This window comes from Lepidochelys kempii, chromosome 6 (assembly GCF_965140265.1).
Source record: "Lepidochelys kempii isolate rLepKem1 chromosome 6, rLepKem1.hap2, whole genome shotgun sequence".
Classification (NCBI taxonomy): Eukaryota; Metazoa; Chordata; order Testudines; family Cheloniidae; genus Lepidochelys; species Lepidochelys kempii.
The window spans coordinates 133852300-133874370 of NC_133261.1; positions in this window are offsets into that span (position 1 = coordinate 133852300).

Below are 22071 nucleotides of genomic sequence, written 5' to 3' on the forward strand. Positions count from 1 at the left end.
CTGTCCCGTGGGTCAGCCTGGTTCCACCACGTTTCTGTGATGTGCATTATGTCATATCCTCATTTAATGCCAGGCACTCAAGTTTACCCATCTTAGTATTTAGATTTCTAGCATTTCTATACAAGCACTTATAAAATTTGTCAGTTTTTCATTGTCTGCCTTCATGTGGAATGTAACTAATAAGACTCTTTTATATTTGAACAGGAGGACTTGTGGCACCTTAGAGACTAACACATTTATTAAAGCATCAGCTTTCGTGGGCTACAGCCACGTCATTGGATGCATAGAATGGAACATACAGTAAGAAGATATGTACATACATACAGATAAATTAGAAGTTGCCATACAAACTGTGAGAGCCTAATTAGGCCACTCAGTAAAAGATTTAAGAGTGGCAATTTTGCAACAGAAAAGCTTCAAAAACAGACTCCAAGGAGAAAATGCTGAGCTTGAATTAATATGCAAACTAGATACCATTAACTCGGGTTTGAATAGAGACTGGGAGTGGCTGGGTCATTACACATATTGAATCTATTTCCCTAAAGTTAAGTATTCTCACACCTTGTTGTCAGCTGTCTAAATGGGCCATCTTGATTACCACTACAAAAGTTTTTTTTTCTCCTGCTGATAATAGCTCATCTTAACTAATTAGCCTCTCACAGTTTGTATGGCAACTTCCACCTTCTGTGTATGTATGTATATATCTTCTTACTGTATGTTCCATGCTATGCATCCGATGAAGTGAGCCGTAGCCCACGAAAGCTCATGCTCAAATAAATGTGTTCATCTCTAAGGTGCCACAAGTCCTCCTGTTCTGTTTGCGGATACAGACTAACACGGCTGCTACTCTGAAACCTTTTATATTTGACTGTTTCTCTTCAGTTCCTGCCTTATCAACTTCTATCCCCTCCTGTTTCCTAGGATACAGAGAATCCCCTTTAGTAAATCCTCCCCTCCCCCAGTCTCTGTCTGAATGATGTGTTTCTCCTCACCTGTCGGCTTTCCCTCAGCCCTGAGTTTAAAAAACTCCTCTACGACCTTTTTAATGTTAAGTGCCAGCAATCTGGTTCTGTTTTGGTTCAGGTGGAGCCCATCCTTCCTGTATAGGGTCCCCCTTTCCCAAAAGGTTCCCCAGTTCCTAGTAAACCTAACCCCTCCCCCTACACCATCGTCTCATCCGTGCATTGAGACCCTGCAGCTCTGCCGGTCTATCCGGCCCTGCACATGGAACTGCAAGCATTTCATTGAATGCTGCCATGGAGGTCCTGGCCTTTAATATCTTACCTAGCAGCCTGAATTTGCACTCCAGGGCCCCTCTCCTACCTCTCCCAATGTCAGTGCTAATTACACATGACCCAAACATTTGAGGGGGGTTTCAGCCGTAGTTAGACCATGTCTTGGTTAGTGGGTCAGGGCGACTCCTCCCTCAGCATGGTACGCGGTGTAGGCAGACGTCTGTTCCGCCCTCCCTCTTCGGCAGCACAGACCGCGACTGGGCCTTGGGTCTGTCTGTTAGAGATGCCTCAGAGAGCAGCATGCTCCCAGGAAGCCCTGGGAGGATTTAGGGCAGATCCCGAGCTGTTGCAAATTGCCCTAGCGTCAGTGGAGCTGTGACAATCCACACCATCTCTGAACCCGCCCGGTAGAGTTTCCTTTGTGGGCTGAGCCATGGGAAGCAGCTCAGACAGCCACTGCTGTGATGGGATGGGCCCCGGTTTAAGGCCCAGCGTGTCAGTCAGGCGGGTGGCTGTCACACTTACCCTGAACAGCAGGTGATGGTGGAAGAGGTCACAAACTTTCCCTCATCTCAAAAAATAAATAAATATGTTTGGGTTTAGGGTGAGGGATGGGCGCAGCTTTGGTCTGGCTCTTATTTTCACTGAACAAATTCATCCATCACCAGCATGGAGCAATTATCACTGGACGGCAGGAACAGACTGTGAACCCAACACAAGGCGTTCACTGGTGCCGTAGCTCACACAAAGCCATTCGGGGGCTGTGGTCATGGCAGATGTTCTGAACCCTAATGAATGGAGATCCCAGGCGGATAACTTGTGAAGAAGAGACGAAGTAGTGTTCAAATGCAAACTGTTGGGCTGGGGTTTTATGTGCTTGCTTTTCTCCTTCCCCATATTGCTCATGTGCATTTACCTCCAAGGATGGTGACTACCAGCTGAATGGGCTGCAATCCAACAAAGTGGGGACACTTTGCAGGAATGACACCCAGCTCTATTCCTCTCACTCTGTTGGTGTTGTAAGTTACACTTGGGAATGCACAGCTCCACAATGCCAAATGCGGAAATGTGGCTCTCACAGGGAGAATAAATCCAGCCAGGGGTTCTCCCGGGCTCACTGTACGAGTGGTTCTGTAATACTTTTAGGAGAAGGCCAGTACAAATATGGGTCTGACCATGCACCCTGAGGATGGTGTCTACAGCAGGAAGGAAAATCCAAAAGCAGTTTTGCAAATTATGTCAACATTTGGAACTTTTAAAAAAATGTTCCAAACCGAGCCATTTTTCATTTCAATTTTTTTCATTGTGCCTTTGCCAAACCCGTTATTGATCTCAATGCTTTTCTCAATAACATTTTTGGAAAAAACAATAATTGACAAGAGCACAACATTTTCCAGAAAAATCTCATTCTGACAGAGCCATTGGTACTGTTTTGGTTTGGTTTTTGAAAACAGTCTCCCTAGGAGAATGGCTGCAACGTCTGAGTGGATGTGAGAAGCACAGATCTGTGAGAGCCGGCACTGAAAATGCTAATCCAAAAACTGAAGTTTAATCAATGCCACCCAAAGTTTAAATTTACTCCAAAACCTGAACATATAATTCAGACTCAGTTTGCTTAATCCCTAGAATTCTCTTCCCATCTCTTCTCTGTGCAAGCAAGCGGCTTTACACCATAGTGCCTGGTTTTAAAAAATGTCTCGGTTTCCCAGTACATGTCCAAAACAGTGGAAGCATTTGGGGTTCTGAATGGGTGCATGTCATGTCAGCACTTCTCCTCCTGGCTTCATGTGGATTTTGAATAACCATCATGAATTTATTTATAAAGGCCAGAAAATGTAGGGAGCGGGATACACAGATAAAGAGCGTGGCATGGTAGGGGATGTACTTTATTGCACCTGTAACACGCTGAATATACTCTGTAAGTATTTTTGTTATTTTCCCTGAATTTTACTATTTACAGCATTGACTCTCAGCATGTACGATGGATGGAGATGTGTATTCTATTTACTGTTCCTTGTCTTAGTTTTGTTTTGCTGGTTTTGAAGAAGAAAGTGAAGGCACAGAGAGAGCAAGATGCAGCCTTATGTATACAATTGGAATGAACAGTAGGCTAATGTAGTAAAAATACCCTCCATCGCTCTGAATGGAGCCTTCACAAAGAACACCATCCTGCATCCTAGTGTTTTTATCTCACATCCCCGTCTGAAATCAGCCAGTGCAGTATAATAATGATTTACCTCTTACAAGGTACTCACAGAAATCTGAAAGCAGACCTTCACGCCATTATCACTTTGCTATTCCAGTTGTGTATGGTTGGTGGCTAACAGAAAGCTAGGTCTGAGAATTAAAGTCATGTTTAGCCAGATGCTCTTTCCTGGTATTCCATCTCCTCAGTGACCTCAATTCACACATTGAAAATACCAGGGCCCATTTTCTAAAGAGATAAAATCCTGAAACTGCAGCTTAATCCATGTGCTGAGGACGGTATTGCACCACATAACCTTGGGCGTATATGGTATGATCTTGTGATGGTACGCTGTCCCTCTGGTTCGTTCGCCTCCCTGTGATACAGCTACCCACAGGACCTTCTGTGACGGTGTTCTGCAAACAATGTTAATCCGGCGTGACACTACCGGTGTTAGTGAGTGGTGAAGTTGCACTGGGGGAATAGAATGAGGCCTAAATTATCTCCCTGTCAGCATTATCTCCCAGAGAATAATGGGGAGAATATATCCTTTGCTTAGTCACTCAGAGTTCTAATCATGGGTGTAGTTGTGGGGGGGAGGGGGGAGACTGGAGAGGTGTAGCCCCCCCAAAAACTGCAAGCCTTGGGCACATGTGGAATTTGCCCTCTCCCCCCCTGCAAACACACTGCCCAGTAACTAAACAAAGGGCAAATTGGTCAAATCTGTTTTCAAACATCAAATTACCATGGAAATAATGATGGAAAATGTGTATTTAACATTCCACACCAATAAGCACTCAGCCTACGCCAAGAAAAGAAGACAATCCAGCTTGTACTTATAAAACTAGTTTTAAAGAATAGCTATTAATAAAAGTACATTTTTAAATATCCCCCATGAATTAAATATGAGGAAATGTGATGGGCGTGTGAGTAAGTGCTGGGCTGAGCTTCTGACTATTTGCATGATGAGGTCTGACTGCTGACTGAAGTCTAAAGGGATTGCTTGGTGATAATAAAATACAAGCAATTCCTCTAGCATTATCATTGTAATTAGCATGACCTAAGTCTGTGTTTCCATCTTTCGAAGGGTTATATTTGTGCATCACAGATTCCCAGAAGAGAATACACACGTTCCACCATTGTTAGATGGTTTGTTTTTGTTTCAATCTCTCTGAAACTTAGTTCTCTGGGATGTGCACCATTTTTGGAAGGGTTCAGTGCCATTTTCATAGAAATTACATGACAGCTTTGCATAACTAGCCTAACTTCTGTAACACAGATAACAATCCCTCTGTGGTGAGACCGCAAAGTAGGCTCTCTGAAGTGTAAATAGGCATGTGTGAAATTTAACCAGAATGACTCATTTGGTACAGAACTGCAACCCAATCAAGATGTGTTTATTCATTGGTTTCACAGCTAGCAAAATGGGGCTGTTGCCAGGTTCTGTATAAAGTCTGTGCAATCTGTTCTGTTTAGTTTGTGTCTATTAGTACACGAGGGTTGGGGGTATGTCAAAAATTGTGGGGCCTGCTTCTTCTCTCCTGTGCCCCAGAGCTGACAGAGGGAGGCTGGTGCAGCTGAGGTCAGAGTCTGGCCCTTGTTCTTGTGCATGGTCTCTCCTCAGGGTTCTAGTGAGAAGAGGGAACATAATTTTAAATTATTTTGGGGAGACAGGGAAACTGGGCAGACAAGCCATACAAATACACACGTGCTTCTGAACACAGCCCAAGGGCCTCTTCTGGCCATTGACAGAAGTCAGGATTTGCAGAGCCAGATGTTTGAAACTCTACCCGCTGTGAATATGCCACCCACCCCAGGGCAGCAGTGCTGCATGTCCCCAAAGTCCCACCCCTCCCACAGGGTGGCATCACTCCCTCCCCTCGGCATGACCTTCCCCTTGCAGCTCCATGCTTTTTATCTCCCTCCTTCTCTGCCCCAGTCAATATTTCCTTCCTTAACTCCCTTCTCGCTCCCCATGTGCTGGTTTCCTTTCCTCCATGAGATGCCCTAACCCCATGTCCTCCACCCAGCCTTGTCACTTCTCCTGCCCACCCACCGATTCCCACTGTCTCTCCTATTTTCCAGCCTCCCTGTCCTTTTCTGATCTCCAACATCTCCACCCTGACGAGCAGCAACGTGGGCTGGGCTCTGTGACGATTTGAGCCTATGTCTGTGCAATTGCTGAATTCCGGGGGAGATCATGAACCCTCTGCAGGGATTTTTATCAAACTGCAAACTCCATTTTGGAAGCCCACCCTTGTGCCTTCTCTGTTGTCCTTTTGCCCCAATGCTGGACTGAGATTCCCAGGGTGGTGAGACAGGGCTGATAACAGAGGGTGTTAGATCAGGATGCCCCCCGTTCAAATACAAATATCCTACTCCATAGACCTGCTCCCCCTCAGGAGAACTGGTTTGCTGGGGAGTTGTCACCTGGCAATGAACTCCTTGGTCGGTGCCAGGGCTCACCTGAGGAGGCTGCCCAAGGTGCTCCCTGACTGAGGGACTAGAAGGTGATAAAAGGGCACCAGCTGATCTGTTCAGGATGTTCAGCTATTTTTACCAGCAGCCTGCTGAGGCAGGCAGAACTCTGCCTACCTGGACTCAGAGGGTCCCCCAAGGGGAGGGCGAACTGGAGCCTAGAGAGGGGGACTGTATTCAGGGTGTTCGCTGCTTTCCAACTGAACTGTACTTTATTGTGCGGTATCTGTTACATAAAGAGCAGCGGTGTGTGCGACTCCTGAGCAAAGTGTGTCTGAGTGTGTGCTCTGTGTTACACCTCTCCTGGGCCCAGAGTGCCCCCCTGGCTGGGGTTCTGGGAGAGTGTGTGGTCAAGCTGCAGGACAGCCTGAGGGCTCAGCACTGTGACACTATAAAAAGCCACCCATTTTCCATGAAAATAATGGGCAAATGTGAAATGTCTTTTAATTATCCTAGTTTGGCATGCCATACACACTAGCTATATTCTCTTTGGTATAATGTCAGTTTCCAAATAGAAATTATGTGCCAGACCCGCATCCCTTGGTGTAAATTACCTGGGGAGGTGGTAGAATCTCCTTCCTTAGAGGTTTTTAAGGTCAGGCTTGACAAAGCCCTGGCTGGGATGATTTAACTGGGAATTGGTCCTGCTTTGAGCAGGGGGTTGGACTAGATGACCTTCTGGGGTCCCTTCCAACCCTGATATTCTATGATTCTATGATTCCTGTAGCACGTGTAGCTGTCTCACCAGAGTTTATACTGAGTAAAGGTTGATACTGAGTCTGAATTGGTTCCCCTTGGGATCTGTTCTTGAGCCACTGCTATTTAATATGTTTATCCATGATCTAGATGACATAAAGTCTTTGCTGGTAAGTTTGCAGATGACACAAAGATTGGTTGGGTAATAAATAATGTTACAGAGTTCTGTGATTCCTCTGGCGAAGCAGTCTCTCCCGTTCAATCCCCTGAGGAGTGTAATGCCTGAGTTTAATTAAAGTCTGTGGGCTTAATACAAGGGTTTCTGGGTGAAATTTAATGGCCTCTATTGTACAGTAGGTCAAATTACATGATCCAATGATCCCTTCTGGCTTTCAACTGTGACACTATAAAAAGCTACCCATTTTCCATGAAAATAATGGGCAAATGTGAAATGTCTTTTAATTATCCTAGTTTGGCATGCCATACACACTAGCTATATTCTCTTTGGTATAATGTCAGTTTCCAAATAGAAATTATGTGCCAGACCCGCATCCCTTGGTGTAAATTAGCACAGCTCTATCAACATCAGGGGAGCTACTCTGTTTTACACCAATTGAGGATCCGGTATATTATGTTTCCTGTCTATGAGGCTGCCCTTATTTTTTAGGTTGGTCAATTGTATACATAAAGAAAATGAGTTTAAATCTAGAGTTGGATGGGAAATGGAGTTCCTGGCCTGTAAGAGTATTCAAGATTTCTTTTTTTTCCCCTGCCCCAAAGCAGGACAAAATTTTTAATCTTGAAAATTACCATGAATTGATAATCTGGGGGGAAATGCTCATGCTAATCTGGAAAAAAAATCAATCCAGCTATTTGTTTTGATAATTTCCAAACATCTTGCTTTGATTTTTAAATTTTTAACAAATTCAAAATGGCATACTGACTATTTCAATTCTTTTCTTTTCAATGTTTGTGTGAACTGGAAACTGACTCTTTCCTGCTAACAGCTTTGGTTTCAGTAAATAGACATTTTCTAACCAAAAATAATACTGAAAGACCAAATTAAAAAAGCATGGTCCCACCTGGCTCCTGAATATGGATATTTCAAGATTTGGATGCAGCCAACATTATGGGGCCAGAGCCTCAGCAGGTGTAAATCCATATAAGATCTTCACACTTCCATGGAACTAAGCCAATTTTCTTTAACATATGACCTAGCCTAATAGATTTAATCTCTCTGGTAACGATAGTAGTTGGTAATATCCATTTCTTTGCTAGGCTGTGCACTTTGACCTTGCTCTATGTTTGTAAAAGTTGCAATTAAAAAGCAGACAAAGTTCCTCCAATTCACCATGGCTAATGCTTCATTTTAATGCTGGTCAAAATGCAAGGCCAATCCCAACCCTTCAGAAATGCAGATCTCAGTTTCTCGTTACTTCGTATTGCTCTTGCTTCTGAACCTGATGTTCCTTTACATTCCCTGTGAAGCCAATACCATTCCAACAATCAATGAAAGCTTGTTTTACACTAGCCCTACTTCAGCCTCATGCTACAATCAATTGATCTTGCCAAACAAGGCACCAGACTGAGTACAATTATTTTTGGTCACTTGAGATCTAGGAAGGAATACCATTTAGGAAAAGATGCGTGGAGAGATTGCATTTAAAATTTAATTTAAATTACAGACACTCACTCAGATCAGATTAGAAGTCCTGATGTTTGCTTTGCCTTTTTAGAGCTGAACCTTCATTTGTATGTGAGAGCATTTTTTTAACAAATGCAAACATAAAAATTCAAATGGAACTAAATCACGCATCCCTTATTCCGCTTTTATTCTGGCAAACCTCCTGTTGGCTGTAATGCGAGCTTTGCCAGGGTAAAAGCTAGGGACTTCTAGATTTGGACCAACATTTCATATCTCATATATTTATATAGCATATGCAAGAAACACATATGTACATTTAGAACACTTCTGAAGCTGCAGAGTAGAAAATAATTAGTGCAGCAGTAGACTGCAGCAAAAATGATATAGACCAAAATTTGTGGACAATTATTTTATAATTGAGGTTCCTATTCAATTTATATAGGAAAAGACTAGGCAGGTTGAGTTACTGAGGATTTATGTCCTGGTATTTCAGAACTCTGTCTCAGAACCCAGGGCATTATCCTAGTCAGTACCAAAAGGTCTATGGAGAAGGGTGGAGTGATAGAAGCAGCAGGGGTACAGATTTAGGACATGTTGACAGCAAGCAAATTCTGAGTAGTAGGCAACTTACACCTCTACTTTAAGAATTATGATCCACCTAGTCAGGAAACAGAAAGTGTACCATGTCCCCAACTAATCAACACATCTTGGATTGGAAGCCCTGAATACTTGTAATGAACTACCCCCAAACAGTCTACCAACCATCAATCAATGGAAATATTTGGCAATAAGCTGAATTAATTAATAAATATGGGGGGGGGAAATCTCAGACAATTCATGAAGATTAAAAACAACTGAAGTTCATCAAAACCACATTTGGCTAAAAATGATTTACTCAGCTCTTCTGTTAGCAACCATATAGAAAGACTGTGCACATGTGCACAGAATAAGGTACCAATCCTGGAACCCAGCAAGGGCAGTAATACGAACAGGATCAGGCCACACAATTGTCCCATACTTACCTGGTAATCAGGTAAAACAGGCAGAGAATTTCATCAGGTCCATAAAGTCGGAGTAATCTAGATCAGATCTTTTATAAATTACAGAGACTTCCACATCTGGATGGAAAGACTTCAAGTGAGGTAGAATCTACCACTCCCAACTAGATTGTTCCAGTGATTAATTACCCTCTCTGTAAAAAAATGGTGCCTTATTTCTAATCTGATTTTTTCTGGCTTCACCATCCAGCCATTGGATCTTGTTCTGCCTTTGTCTGCTAGACTGAAGAGAAATCAGACTTTTTCCCCTATATAGGCACTTGTACACCATGATCAAGTCATCTCTGAACCTTCTTTTTGAAAAGCTAAATAGACTGAGCTTCTTCAATCTCTCTCTATAAGGCAGGCTTTCCAAACACTGAATCATTCTACTAGCTCTTTTCTGAACCCTTTCTAATCTGCCCACATCCTTTTTGAAATGTGGACACCAGAATGACACAGTATCCAGTAATGGTCTCACTAATGCTGTATAAAGAGGAAATACCATCTGTCTGTGTCTGCTTGATTTTCTCTTCCTTAAGAGACTTCATTGCCACAACTTAGGTATCATCAGATAACCCAGGAGTTCTGATGTTATCTAGTCTGATTTCCATCTAAACAAATGTGGCCTGGGTTTGTGTCACCAAAAATAACGATATGCAAGTGACTCCCCAGTGTTGCACTCGGTGCCCCATCAGAACACCATTCCATCACTAACGATGCAGAAGAGGAGCAAACAGCCTTTTCATAACATTCACTAATTTGGGACGAGCTGCAAATTTCAGAGGTGACTGAAAATTAATACGTAATACGTACGTTGCTAGTCCGATTAGCAATATAGTCGGTGAAGAATAAAACATTTGGAGAAATGCAAGTTATGGTAACAGACTTTGGGGAAAGAAGGGGCTTTCTGAAATATACACTCATTGGGCTAGATTCTGAACCCCACACCAAACCCAGGTCCAGGGGCTAGGGTTGGGGTTAGGAGTTTAGAGTTAGGGTTTAGGGTTGGGTTGGAGTTAGGGGTTTAGCATTAGGGTTTAGGGTTAGGGTTAGGGTTTAGGGTTAGGGTCTCAGGCTCCACAGCAGCAATGGAGTCATAGATTCATAGATATTAAGGTCAGAAGGGACCATTATGATCATCTAGTCTGACCTCCTGCACAAGGCAGGCCACAGAATCTCACCCACCAACTCCTGCAATAAACCTCTCACCTATGTCTGAGCTATTGAATCATAGAATCATAGAATATCAGGGTTGGAAGGGACCCCAGAAGGTCATCTAGTCCAACCCCCTGCTCGAAGCAGGACCAATTCCCAGTTAAATCATCCCAGCCAGGGCTTTGTCAAGCCTGACCTTAAAAACCTCTAAGGAAGGAGATTCTACCACCTCCCTAGGTAACGCATTCCAGTGTTTCACCACCCTCATAGTGAAAAAGTTTTTCCTAATATCCAATCTAAACCTCCCCCACTGCAACTTGAGACCATTACTCCTCGTTCTGTCATCTGCTACCATTGAGAACAGTCTAGATCCATCCTCTTTGGAACCCCCTTTCAGATCATTGAAGGCTGCTATCAAATCCCCCCTCATTCTTCTCTTCCGCAGACTAAATTCTGCAGATAATACTATAGAAGTAAAAGGTAGCAGGGTGTGGGGAGGGATAAGTGAGTTTTTGGAGATTTTAAAGATACTACGTTTTTATTGTGAAAATCAGAACGTTCCACAAGACTTTTTTTATTTATTCATAAGATGTTTATCTTTCCCTTCGCTCTTCAGAAAAACAACGGCTGCACACAGTATGCAAACTGAGCTTTAATTAATAACATTGCAACAGTTTATAACTGAGATTAGACGGTGATGCATTATTCACAAATCTGAATGGGCTGCACCATGGAATGGCAAAAGTTAAATGAAAATGTGCCATTTTGGAGTATGAATGCAACAGATGTAAATAGAAAGACAATAATGATAGTCATGACATCTGCAAACAGGTAAACACCAGTGTTCAAAATCTGTTGAAAATAGAGATAGAATTGTGTGAACTCAATAGAAAACAACTTAGATTATAGAGAAAAACAACAGAGAACCCCCGTTATTGTGCTTGCAGGGCACACTTTACTTCATTCCATCCAGACAGACCAAAATCTTAAATTTCTCTTAAATAGCACCAAGTGTCAGGCTTAGCACATCACATAACCAATTAAACATTGCTGCACAAATAGAAGCTTCAGTGGGAAACAAACTAGACAACTGGTAAAGGCGTAACATAGACACACAAATCAAAGTGTTTTGGAAAATGTGTATTTCCTTTGAAGCCTTCTTGAGGCATCAGAGACAGGGGTAGTAATTTAAGTTCGCTTTCTAAAAAGCATGATGAATAATAGAAAGAGAGTGTCTGTCTGAATTTTTACTTTCAGAGCAACTCGTAAATCTTGCTATACTGCCTTATGTGACATTGCAATTTTGCATGACACCAGGAATAAAAAACATTTTTAATAGCTATTAGAGATCAGTCAAGTATCATGATATGATAGGCATAAACTGCTACACAAATATCACTATCATTAATACTTCTGTTCTTCCTATAATTTTAGGAAACGCTTCAACTTCAGCATGACTTTCAAGAACCATTGGCATTCAGAAATATGCCACAAAGAATCTGAAATAATTCCAGACAAAGGAGTAACTAGCATCACTGATGTGGGGTACAAGTATTGCATAACCTAGCACACCTGTTGGCTCTTTAATTGCAGTTTAGCAACTAATTTGTGAACAATATGCAGGACAATTAATGTAATCTGTAATTGCTAGGTACAGTGTTTCACACAAGCAGGCACCCAAAGACCATTTCTGGAGCTCCTTCTGCAGGTGCACAAGACCTGAAATACACAGACTATCATAAAAAGAAAAGGAGGACTTGTGGCACCTTAGAGACTAACCAATTTATTTGAGCATAAGCTTTCGGGAGCTACAGCTCACTTCATTGGATGCATGCAGTGGAAAATACAGTGGGGAGATTTATATACACACAGAACATGAAAAAATGGGTGTTATCATACACACTGTAAGGAGAGTGATCACTTAAGATGAGCTAATACCAGCAGGAGAGCGGGGGGGAGGGGGAGGAAAAAACAGACATCATGTGTCTCTGCTCCCGGATGGGCAGTGAGAGCAGGTTTGGGGTACTCCGTGTTGCAGTTCTGCATCCCTTTGCAGACCACGCAGCAGTGACTTCTACTAGAAATACTGAACATGTCACAGCTCCAATGATGAGCCCTGTAAAACAGCAAGACCCTTTTCAGTGCCCGTCCAACTCCCATTGAAATCAATTGAGTCTTTCTGGCCACCTGGGAGTTGTGCGTAAATGCAGTGTTTGTGAGCCCAGAGTAAAAATTACGTATTATTCTGATTCTGATGTCTCCATTGGGCGCAATGGGACAATAAGAAGAATTTTTCAAGTATATCAAGTATATTTCAAGTATATCAATAAGAAGAATTTTTCAAGTATATCTGGAACAAAAGCTATCCTAACAATGGTATAGTTCAGTGGTTCTCAACTTGCGGCCCAATCAGCACACAACTGCAGCCCATGTGACATCCTCGGGGACATACAGGTAGTATTGGATGCGGCCCACGATGGTGAATAGGTTGACAACCTCTGGTATAGTCTATGCCTAGATGGAGAGCTTACCGTTGTTAACAACGATGCAGAAAAGGAGAAGTGTTCAATAAATATTTCTGTCCTTTATTCAGAAAGAACCAGGATACATAAGGACATAGGAGCAGCCACAGTGGGACAGACCAAAGGTCCATCTAGCCTAGTATCCTGTCTGCCAACAGTGGCCAATGTCAGGTGCCCCAGAGGGAATGAACAGAACAGGGAATCATCAAGTGAAGTACTCAGAGCACAGGACGAGGATGAACTATGTTCTACTCTGTTAGTAATTAAGGAGGATGCTAAGCCACAATTTATATGGCTAAACAGTTTTTGGGTTTTTTTAATCAGCAGGCTCAAGTAACTTGCAACCAAGATAGAAAGAGTCCTAAAAGAGTTGGCTGAGATGATCTCTGGCTGATGTCAGTTTTTTATACATTTTGGAATAGTGAGGATATGCCAGAAGACTGGAAGAGTGCTAATGTTGTGCCAAAATTCAAAAATGGCAAGCAGGATAATCTGGGTAACTACAGGCCAGTTAACTTGACATCAGCCCTGGGCATACTGGGAAAGCTGATATGGGGTTCAATTAATAAATAATTAAAGGATAGGAGCATAATTAATGCCAGTCAACATTTGTTTTATGGAAAATAGATTTTGCCAAACAATCTGATTTAATTTTCTTACTAAGATTACAAGTGTGGTTGATAAAGGTAACTGTATATATGTAACATACTGAGAATTTTGTAAGACATTTGACTACATCCATCCTGACAGGTTTCAGAGTAACAGCCGTGTTATTCTGTATTCGCAAAAAGAAAAGGAGTACTTATGGCACCTTAGAGACTAACCAATTTATTTGAGCATGAGCTTTCGTGAGCTACAGCTCACTTCATCGGATGCATCCGATGAAGTGAGCTGTAGCTCACGAAAGCTCATGCTCAAATAAATTGGTTAGTCTCTAAGGTGGCACAAGTCCTCCTTTTCTTTTTACATCCATCCTGACATTCTGATTAAAAAGTTAGCAATATACAATATATTGTGATACAGCATGGCCAGAGGGCAGCAGGAGAGTGTGTTTTTTGTTTTTGTTTTTTGTTTTGTTTTTTTTAAAGCAGAAAAGAATTTTGTTTGTGTAACACTTACAAGGAATCACCAAAAAGGATAAAGCAAAACTATGCAACAAAACAAAAGCAAACACAAGGTATAACACAGCAGCCTTCAGGAGGGAGAAGTGTTCAGGCTAGCCTGGGCCCAGAGCGGGGGGGCTTCCTCGACACTCGTGGTCTTCCACCCCCTCGAGTTACCTAATGCCACGCCCAGTATCACCGATTATTCTTCTCCTGAGAGTGCCCGACAAGATGGGCATGGCTGCGGGGTGGGCGGTTTGGGGGTGGGGGGGACATACACCACGTGTGATAGGACCCCTCCTAGGTGACAGTGATGATGGTATCCACAGCGGCAACGGCTGGGGCTGCGGTCTCTCGCTCTTCCCCTCAATCAAAGGGTCAGACGGAGGGAACCGGACGGGGTCACCAAGCAGAGAACCTCGGACAGCGCCCACCGCTCCTCGAAGGCATCAAGGGAGTCGGTGGACACCGCCCAGAGGAACTCCGCCCGGATACGTGAATGTACTGAGGATCGGAACAAGGCCCCACAATCGCAGGACGTTTCATGGGCCAACCTCCTCTCTCTGGTTTTATAAATGGCTGTTTTAGCTAGGGCTAGGAGGAGGTTAACCAGGAGATCTCGCGATTTTGTGGGGCCACGCATGGGGAGTGTGTAGATAAAAATGTGAGGGGGAAAGTGTAGCCAAAAGCGTAATAAAATATACGTGAGGAGCCGGCAAAGGGGCTGCAGCCTGGCACACTTTAAATATACGTGTGCCAGGGTTTCCCTCATGTTGCAAAAAGAGCCTGTATCCGGGTTGGGGGTGAACCGTGTAAAAAACACGCCCGTGCTCGCAGCTCCGTGAAGGAACTGCCAACTAATGTCCCCGACAGGCCTCAGGACCAAGGTGCAATACAGGCTGGCCCACCACGGTTGCTCACCCTCCAAAGGTGGCAGGAGGTCCCGCCACTTTGTATCAGGGCAAGACACCAGGGTGTGGGCATGACGGGTGTGAAGCGTGAGTGTGTATAGATATTTCCGTGGCGCGATTTGGAAGCTGACTGGTTGCAGATCATGCAGCTGGCTCGCAGTGAAAGGGTGAGGGGTTTCGTGGGATCTATGGGGTAGGAGCCCGATGGAAAGGTCCGGCGGGCCTGGGGTAGAGGGTGGGCGGGGCGCGCCCTTGCGTAGGGCTCGGTTGAGATAAGCCCGAGCAGCGGGCATCAAGGCAGCCTTCACCTCCTGAAGTACGCACCGGGGGATACGAGGTCTGGAGAGGCCCATGCGCCGAACAAGCGTCAGGGGATCCAGCCAGTCTCCCCGGTCATAGTCCAGGAGGTCTCCGACTCTTGTGACTTCCGCCAGGACCAACCTCTGGCGCACCGAGCGGGACTCTGCCACCTGCACACGGAGTTGGGGATTGTGTAGCAGGGGCTCCGCGAGGAGATCTGCTCCCACGGTGGCCGCTGCAGACCTGGTCGTTAGAAACAGTTTCCAGGTCCGGAGGAGGTCCTGGTAGAAGACCGGCAGCCCGGAGAGGTCTCGCGGAAAACCTCTGGGACAAAAATTAAAGAGCTGCCGGTCCTATCGGAGCCCTTGGACGTGGCGCAGGAAGGCGTGCGCCAGTGTGCTCCACGTCGAACTACCTGCACTATAAAGGAGCCTCTGCAGGGCCCGGAGGCGGAAGACACAGACCTGAGTGTGCAGACACTTCAGGCCCTGCCCTCCTTCCTTCAGGGGTAGATGAAGGACCCCTACAGGGGCCCAGTGCGTTCCTGACCAAAAGAACCCCAGAATCGATGTCCGGAGGTTGGTCAGGAAACCCGGGGCCGGGGCTGGGACCAGGGTGTTGAGCCGGTACCAGAGCATGGACAGGACTAGTTGGTTAAGCACCAGTGCTCTCCCTCGGAGGGAGAGACATCAGAGTAGCCTCGTCCATTTCCGGAGCCGCTCTATCACCCCACCTTCTAAATTTTCCCAGTTCTCCGGCGGAGAAGGGTGCGTGGCAGAAAGGTAAACGCCTAGGTAAAGCAGTGGACCCGCGCTCCACCGGATGGTCTGAAGCGCGGGTGGGAGGGAGCTCACCTGCCGCCAGTCTTCTACCGCCAAGCCAGAGCTCTTGACCCAGTTGACTCAGGCGGAGGAGGCTGCCGAATAGATGGCCTGGCAAGCTTCCACCCGTGCCAAGTCGCCCGGGTCCTGGACCATGAGGAGCACGTCATCAGCGTATGCTGACAGGACCAGGCGCAGCTCCGGCTCCCGTAGCACCAACCCCGTCAACCTCCTGCGGAGGAGACAGAGGAAGGGCTCGATCGCCAGAGAGTACAGCTGGCCCGAGAGGGGGCACCCCTGCCGTACTCCTCGCCCGAAGCTGGCCGGTTCGGTCAGGGTCCAGTTGAGCCTAACCAGACACTCCACGGATTCGTACAGCACCTGGAGAAAACTCACATACTGAGGTCCAAATCCAAATGCCTGCAGAGTGCCCAGGAGGTACCCATGGTCCACTTTATCGAACGCGTTCTCCCGATCAAGAGACAGGAGGGCGAACGACAGACCGTCTCTATGCCCGAGATATGCCCAAAATATCTCGGACTAGAAATAGGTTGTCAAAAATGCTGCGACCCGGGACAGTATAGGTCTGGTCTAGGTGGATCACGTCCGCCATCACAGACCCTAGCCGCAGCGAGATTGCTTTCGCTATGATTTTGTAATCCGTGCTAAGGAGCGAGACGGGACGCCAGTTTTGTAAATCGTGGAGGTCCCCCTTCTTCGGCAGCAAGGCGAGCACTGTTCACCTGCACGAAAGAGGGAGGACCCCGCCCTGCAAAGACTCAGCCCAGACAGTGGCTACGTCTGGGCCAAGGATGTCCCAGAATGCGTGGTAGAACTCCACGGTCAGCCCGTCCATGCCCGGAGATTTATTGGTGGGCATGCGACGGAGGGCTTCCGAGAACTCGGCCAGGGTGAGAGGCAGTTCTAGTCGGTCTCAGTCGCCCACGCTGACCGTGGGGAGTTCCTCCCAGAGCACCCTGCAAGCTCCAGGATCGGTCGGATCCGGGGAGAAAAGGCTTGTGTAGAAGTCATGGGCCCTCCCACACATCTCCACCGGATCCGTGAGGGGGACAACGTCTTCTGCTAGAAGGCAGGTGACGTGTTTCTTGGCCCCCCTCGTTTTCTCCAGGGTGTAGAATAAACAGGAGCTGCGAGCCATCTCCCTAAGAAAGTGGATGCGGGATCGAACGAAGGCACCTCGGGCCCGATGGTCCTCGAAGGCCCGGAGCTCCTCCCACTTCTCCCAGCACGCTCCGCAGAGGGATGGGTCCTCGGGGCTGGCGGCCAGACGCCTCTCCATCTCTAAGACCTCCCATTCCAACTGCTCTATCGCTGCATTTCTCCTTCAGCTGGTGCCCCGGCTGTAGTCACGGCAGAAGAGCTTGGCGCGCACCTTCCCTAGATCCCACCATCGCCGTGCCGAGGGAAAGGCTTGCCGCTGCTCTCGCCAGGCCAGCCAAAACTCCCAGAAGGACATCACAAAGCCCTCATCCTCCAACAGGCTGTTGTTAAAGTGCCAATAGGCCGGCTCTGGCCTCTCTGCACGGAGGGAGTCTGTTATGGTGGCTAGATGATGGTCGGAAAATGGGGCCAGCCGAATGTTGGAGGAGTGGGCCTGTGAAAGATGGAAACGGGATAAATAAATATGGTCCAACCGAGAGTGGTGTGACCGATGGGCCTCCACCCGGACAAAGGTGAACGTGGAAGTGTCATCTGGGAGGTGGTCATGCCAGACGTCTACTAGGGAGTGATGTTCGACTATTTCTCGGAGAATGTTCGCAGCGGCTGGGCTCAGCTCTGCCCCTGAGCGGTCCTGTTCCTCGAGGGTGGTGTTAAAGTCCCCTCCCAGGACTAAGCACTCATGAGAATCTAGGGTGCTGAGGAAGTCGGGCACCCGCTGATAGAATTGCGGCCGCTTCGGACTCGCTGTCGGGGCATAGATGGTAATGAGGTTGACCACGAGCCCCTCCATACGGACTCGGAGATGCAGCAGGTGGCCCAGCATGGCCTCAGTGACCCCTAGCACCTCGGGCTGTAGGTTGGGGGAGAACAGGGTCGCCACTCCAGCTTGTCGAATCGTGAAGTGGCTGAAGTAAACCCCGTCCCCCCACTCCAGCCGCCAGCTGTCCTCGGCGGTCGGATCCGTATGGATCTCCTGCAGGAAAACCACAGAGTACCCCCCTTCCTGAAGGTAAGAGAGCACCTGGGACCTGCGGAGACCCATCCTACAGCCCCGGTGTTCAAAGTTGCAATAATGAGGGGCGTCATGCGGAGGGCTGGGGGGGGGGGGGGGGTTCCTTGTTGGCGGGGGTGTTCACAGCCCCCGGAAGGTTGCGCAACAGTCCGCAACCCATCCCGTAAGTGAGTAAATCGTCACGGAAGCTGCGGGCCCGCCCGTAGGCCGTGGCACCGTGCCTTCCTTTCCCTTTACCCTCCTTTATAAGAAAAGGAGTACTTGTGGCACCTTAGAGACTAACCAATTTATTTGAGCATGAGCTTTCGTGAGCTACAGCTCACTTCATCGGATGCATACCGTGGAAACTGCAGCAGACTTTATATACACACAGAGAATATGAAACAATACCTCCTCCCACCCCACTGTCCTGCTGGTAATAGCTTATCTAAAGTGATCATCAGGTTGGGCCATTTCCAGGGGGGGTGTGTGGGGGGGTGGAGGGTGAGAAAACCTGGATTTGTGCTGGAAATGGCCCAACCTGATGATCACTTTAGATAAGCTATTACCAGCAGGACAGTGGGGTGGGAGGAGGTATTGTTTCATATTCTCTGTGTATATATAAATTCTGCTGCACTTTCCACGGTATGCATCCGATGAAGTGAGCTGTAGCTCACGAAAGCTCATGCTCAAATAAATTGGTTAGTCTCTAAGGTGCCACAAGTACTCCTTTTCTTTTTGCGAATACAGACTAACACGGCTGTTACTCTGAAACCTCCTTTATAAGGGCCCTTGTGGCCTGGAGGATTTGATCAAAGTCCCCCCATAGCTGGAGAACTAGCTGTACCCTGTTGCGGGAGCCACGGATGTCTTCTAAAAACTCTTGCAACGCTTTTCACAGCTCTTGGGGGGGGTTGCGATTTCTGGGTTATTCCCTGGTGGGGCTCTTGGCGCAGCGTTGTGGTCCGCTGAGGCGGGCAGGCAGGGTGCAGACCACCAACGGGGTGTCTGGCAGGCTAAGGTTATTAGGTCCATCTCAAGCCTTGGGGTAGAAGAGGATGGCAGAGGAAAAATTGCAGCTCCTAATGGGTCGCGGCAGGAAAATGCAAAAGCTGTTCCTTGGGGGGGATCCGCAAAGAACGGGAAGGAAATAACCCCAGGGGCGGCAATAGCATTGCAGGAGGAGGTGGATTGGGCAGGGACAGGGGTGGGGGCGGGGTCAGAGGCGAGGCTCTGGGCTTCGGGAGGCAAGCAGCTGAGAGGTGGTGCCTCCCGAACAAATTCGAGGGTTAAGGGGGTGGGGAGGGGGCGCCCAGTGATGCCAGGTGCAGGCTCTGTGGTGGATTTGGCAGCCATGGCCTCAGGTGGTGGACCACCTTCTGCAGGGTGCTCGCCTGGGAAGGCGGTTAGGGGGAGGGAGCATGGGGAAAGGGGGACTGGGCTAAGGTTGCCCAGATCAAGGCCAGCTGGCAGTAGGTCATTCTCTCCCTGGGTGACCGGGGTCAAACCTAGGGCCTCGATCTCCTCATACATGGAGGAGAGGTCGTCTTCTGCCACCCCGGGGGTCTCCCCTCTGGCACCTGCTACGACAGTCGCTTCGGGGTTCGCAGGGGGGTTGGGTGATATTCGGGCAGAAGGGGATTCCTCAGGGGTCTCGGAGGGGAGGGTCTCCCGTGGAGGGGAGATTCTACCTTCCAGTGCTATTTTGTCTTCCCCTCCTGACACCGGCGGACGGATCTCACTCGTGGGCATAGCGGAAGGCTCAGTATCAGTGCCCCCCTTCCTGGTCTTCCGGGGGGGCCTGCGCATCGGACGGGTGCAGCGGAGCTCGAGCCTTCCGCTTGCCTCGCTTTCCCTGGACTAGGGTCCAGCCCTCCATAGCATCATCTGGGGACTGGTTAGCAGCGATCGTGTCGGGGGGCAGAGGCGATGGTTCAGAGGCTCGGGGGGTAACGGTGAGGCAACATGGGGGGGGGAGGTTCTCCTTGGGGCGGGCCCTCTCCTATGCACGGTAATATCTTTGCTGCACCCTCCTCCATAGGCTCTGCTGGATTGTTAACAGCAAGGGCGGGGCTCCCTTGCTCATCTGGGCATTGTAGGGGAGGTGTCTCTTGGGCCTGGGTGGGAGCAGGGGTGGATTGAGGCTGGCAGCCAGATGCCTCTCCATCTCTAAGACCTTGGGCGGGGCTCCCTCACTCATCTGGGCATTGTAGGGGAGGTGTCTCTTGGGCCCGGGCGGGAGCAGGGGTGGATCGAGCAGGAGGAGAGGTGGTTTCAGATGTCAGGTGGCCAGGGGCGTCGGCAACGATGGAGCCAATGTCCTGCCGGGTCTCAGGGGTCTCGGGTGCCCCTCCCCACCGGCCAAGGAACAGTTTCTTCGGACATGCCCCGCTGATCGGCAGAGGTAGCACCTGGCCTCTCCTGTGGAATAGTAGACCCAATAGCGGGCTCCCTGGTAGGGGACTAGGAAGGACCCCTTGAGCGCCTCTCCATCACGCGCCGCCGGCGGCGGTAGAAGCTGCACTTGCCGGCGGAACGAAAGGATGTGATGGAGGGTGGGGTCCTTGCAGCCCAATGGGAGAGGGCTGATGACAGAAACGGGTTTCCCCAGGGTGGAGAGAGCGGGTAACAGGGTGGCATTGGGTAGAAAAGGAGGGACGAAGGTCAGGACTAGGTGGACGCCCAGGTCTTCTAGCGGCTCCAGGGGGACAAACACCCTCCCACCATCAGGCCCTTCTCCACCGCCTCCGGGGCGGCAGCCTCCAATGCTAAGGAAAAGACGACCTTCCCATACTTTTGGAGGCCGCCACAATAGCCGTGGGTCCTACCACCCTCGCCAACGCCTGCACGTATGTCTCCACGTGGGGCGAGGCGGGCACCAGGAGGCAACGGACGCCGTGCTTCCTGGTCATGGTGGGAAAGGGGCCCTGGCCGCTATTGATGGTAGCGGAGGCGGTGGGTGGGCGAGATGACAAGGCAGCAGACGGGGGGGAGGGGCTGCCGCCGCCTGGGCATACGCCCTGGGGGCCGGGGGAGGGACGCTCGCAGAGCTGGTGGAGGGAACAGCGGGGAGGGACGCCATGGTCGAGGACGAGGCCACAGCGGTGGGGGCAGGCTCTGCCATGGAGGGCTTGGTGGTTGTGGGGGGGCCCTTCCCCTTCTTCGCACCCTGGCCTTTCCGACTAACTGGGGGGGCTTTCCTAGAATCTGGGGGGGCGGTGGGCGTAGCAGCGGCAATAGTCGCCCCGGTGCCTCCGGCTGCCGATGCCCCAGCGGAGGGGATGGCAGGTGATTTGGCAGCAGTGGGGGGGAGGAGGCTTGGGCAGGGTGCTAGGTGGGGGAGGGGCAACTGAGGTTGTTAGAGGGGTCTCACCCCTCTCATTCCCCGCCATCGTGAGCAGGGAGAGATGGGGAGACACCAGAAGGAAGAGGGGGGAGGGGGAAATAGATTAACCACTTCTCCCTGTTGGGCTGCATGGGGGGGGCAAATGGGTCGGACTGGACAGGGGAGGGAAACAGGAGTTGGGGTCAGGTAATAGGGGCAAACTCTGGGGCGGGCAGTCCAGAGGGGGTGGGGTGGACGTGGACCCATGCACGTTTGTCCAAAGAGTCTCGTTTGGTCGGCTGTTGTGTCGGTCCGAATGATGGAATTCAAAGCAAGCAGTTGAAGCTAGAGGCAGACGGCAGGTTGCCAGCAGGGATGGATGGTGGGGGGGCACGACGGTTGTAGTAGTGTGGGGGGGGCACCGATGGATCAGGAGGCAGCTCCGTGCCACGCCCCCTGTGCCCCTACAAATGCTGTTAAGA